Source organism: Rhinopithecus bieti, unplaced genomic scaffold (assembly GCF_001698545.2).
Source record: "Rhinopithecus bieti isolate Rb0 unplaced genomic scaffold, ASM169854v2 scaffold_15643, whole genome shotgun sequence".
NCBI lineage: Eukaryota > Metazoa > Chordata > Mammalia > Primates > Cercopithecidae > Rhinopithecus > Rhinopithecus bieti.
Genome location: NW_016808215.1, coordinates 931782 through 934281, shown reverse-complemented (window position 1 = coordinate 934281; position 2500 = coordinate 931782). Strand labels below are relative to the sequence as shown.

General features: G+C 48.5%; 1 long non-coding RNA gene across 1 annotated transcript in view; it reads right to left on the bottom strand.

Moving 5' to 3' along the window:
- The window catches only part of LOC108538065 (uncharacterized), a 24591-nt gene that overhangs the window by 18740 nt on the left and 3351 nt on the right, over positions 1 to 2500 (bottom strand). The window contains exon 2 of the long non-coding RNA XR_001887990.1: positions 1 to 122. This exon is cut by the window's left edge and continues 2 nt beyond it. This is a non-coding gene — a long non-coding RNA (uncharacterized LOC108538065). The remainder of the gene's footprint in view (positions 123 to 2500) is intronic.

Below are 2500 nucleotides of genomic sequence, written 5' to 3'. Positions count from 1 at the left end.
GCCTCAAGGTTGGTGGAGCTCTGTGTAGTCTTCTTTTAGGGTGAGCAGGGGATAATTTGAGAACTGAGATGCTTCAAGTTACTCCTGAGGCAGGGTTTGGGTTTCCCTAGAAGGATGTTGGCCTGAAAATTTTAAAAGACATGGCACAGGTCAGGGATTCCCGGGGTTTTGACCCCAATGGAGACACACAATGCTCTGAAAGGGCACCATCTTCCTCCTTCACAGAGCCCTGGAAACACATCTTAGCTTTCTGGAAACTTCTTGAGATTCTCTGGAAAGTCCCTCCAGGAAATTTGGAAAAATTTGTCCTCATCGGGGCCATACTTTTGGCATATGTAGGTGTCAGCCACTTTGGTGGATCTGTACTGTCTCAAGTCAACTAAATGGGAACTGTTTTCCCAGATTTCCCTTCCCTGGATGGTTCCGAGTTAGCATGAGCCACAAGGCACTTTGTGTGAGAGTTGGAAGGTGGAAGTGAAAGAGTATATATATATATAGTTTTTGTTTTTGAGACAGAGTTTCACTCTTGTTACCCAGGCTGGAATGCAATGGCATGATCTCGGCTCACTACAACCTCCGCCTCCCAGGCTTAAGTGATTCTCCTGCCTCAGCCTCCCAAGGAGCTGGGATTACAGGCACCCGCCACCATGCCCAGCTAATTTTTGTATTTTTAGTAAAGATGGAGTTTCACCATCTTGGCCAAGCTGGTCTTGAACTCCTGACCTCAAGTGATCCACCTGCCTCAGCCTCCTTTGGTGCTGAGATTACAGGCCTGAGCCACCACGCCCAGCCAAGCATACATCTTCTTTATGCACTCAGGAGATTCCAGCATTTTTGCAGCTCACATGCATAAGCACTCATCTGCTGGCCACTTTGTTGATATGGGGCCAGGGCCTGGCCCATAGCCACGCCAGCTTCTATCGGATATTCTGTTTCAATTTCTCTAGCTCCTGGGCAACACACCTGTTTAACTCTGTGACTAAGGGTAGCTTCTCCTTCAAGACCTCCTGCCTGTGAAGTTGGAGAATGAAGGTGATGAGAGACCATGCAGGTTCCAATCCACCTTCCACTCATCCTCACAGGTCCAGGGCATCCTTGCTTCTCACTTCACAGCCACCTTTCCTTCCTGAATGCCTGCCCTTCAGACTTCCGTTTCCACAGAAACGGAAACCGACAGCCTTGCATAGAGAGTGGAACCAGCTCTCACAACTGCGTCAGGCCAAATTCCCATAATGAATCCCTTTTTTTTTTTTTTTTTTTTTTTTTTTTTTGAGACGGAGTCTCTGCTCTGTTGCCCAGGCTAGAGTGCAGTGGCCTGATCTCGGCTCACTGCAAGCTCCGCCTCCCGGGTTCACCCCATTCTCCTGCCTCAGCCTCCTGAGTAGCTGGGACTACAGGCGCCGGCCATGACGGCTGGCTAATTTTTTGTATTTTTAGTAGAGACGGGTTTCACCATATTAGCCAGGATGGTCTTGATCTCCTGACCTCGTGATCAGCCCGTCTCGGCCTCCCAAAGTGCTGAGATTACAGGCGTGAGCCACCACACCCGGCCATGAATCCCTTCTTTTATATTGTGGTAGCTAGCTCCAAGATGGCGCCAGTGATCCTCACCTCCTGGTAGTGTCCTCCCACCATAAATCAGGGCTGACCTGTGCAACCGGTTATGGACTGCAGCAGTGACTCTGTGACTTCCCCATCTAGGTCATAAGAGACATTGCCACTGCCACCTTGGTCTCCTGCATTGATGGCTGCAGGGGAAGCCAGTTCATGTGTCAGGAGAGTATTCAGGCAGTGTGGGCGAAAGAGTACCTCGGTGCCGAGGCAAGAGACTGAAGGCACAGACTGTTTCAGTATAATGAAAAAAATAATTAGAATAAGAATAGTCAGAATACAAATTAGATATAGAGATGCTCATGGACAATTATCAATCATTATTATAAACATTATTAATCATTAGCTTTTAATATTACTCTTTGTTGCATTACTAATATAACCTAGGAATAACCGGCAGGTATAGGGTCAGGTGCTGAAGGGACATTGTGAGGAGTGAAGTAGAAGGCAAGAGGTGAGCCCTCTGTCATGCCGGCATAAGGGCCGCTTGAGGGCTCCTTGGTCAAGCGGTAGCGCCAGTGTCTGGGAAGAAACCCATTCGTTAGCAGACCGCAAAAGGGAGTCTCCTTTCCTTGGAGGAGTCAGGGAACACTCTGCTCCACCAGCTTCTTGTGGAAGGCTGGATATTATCCAGGCCTGCCTGCAGTCATCCAGAGGCCTAAACCCCTCCCTGTGGTGCTGTGCTTCAATGGTCACGCTCCTTGTCCACTTTCATGCTCCTCCCATACTCCTGGTTCCTCTTTGAAGTTCATAGTAGTTTGCGGTAGAGGAAATAGTGAAAGTCTTAAAGTCTTTGATCTTTCTTATAACTGCAGAGAAGAAAACGCTGACGAAGGCTTCTCTCTCTCTCTCTCTCTCTCTCTCTCTCTTCTCTCTCTCTCTCTCTCTC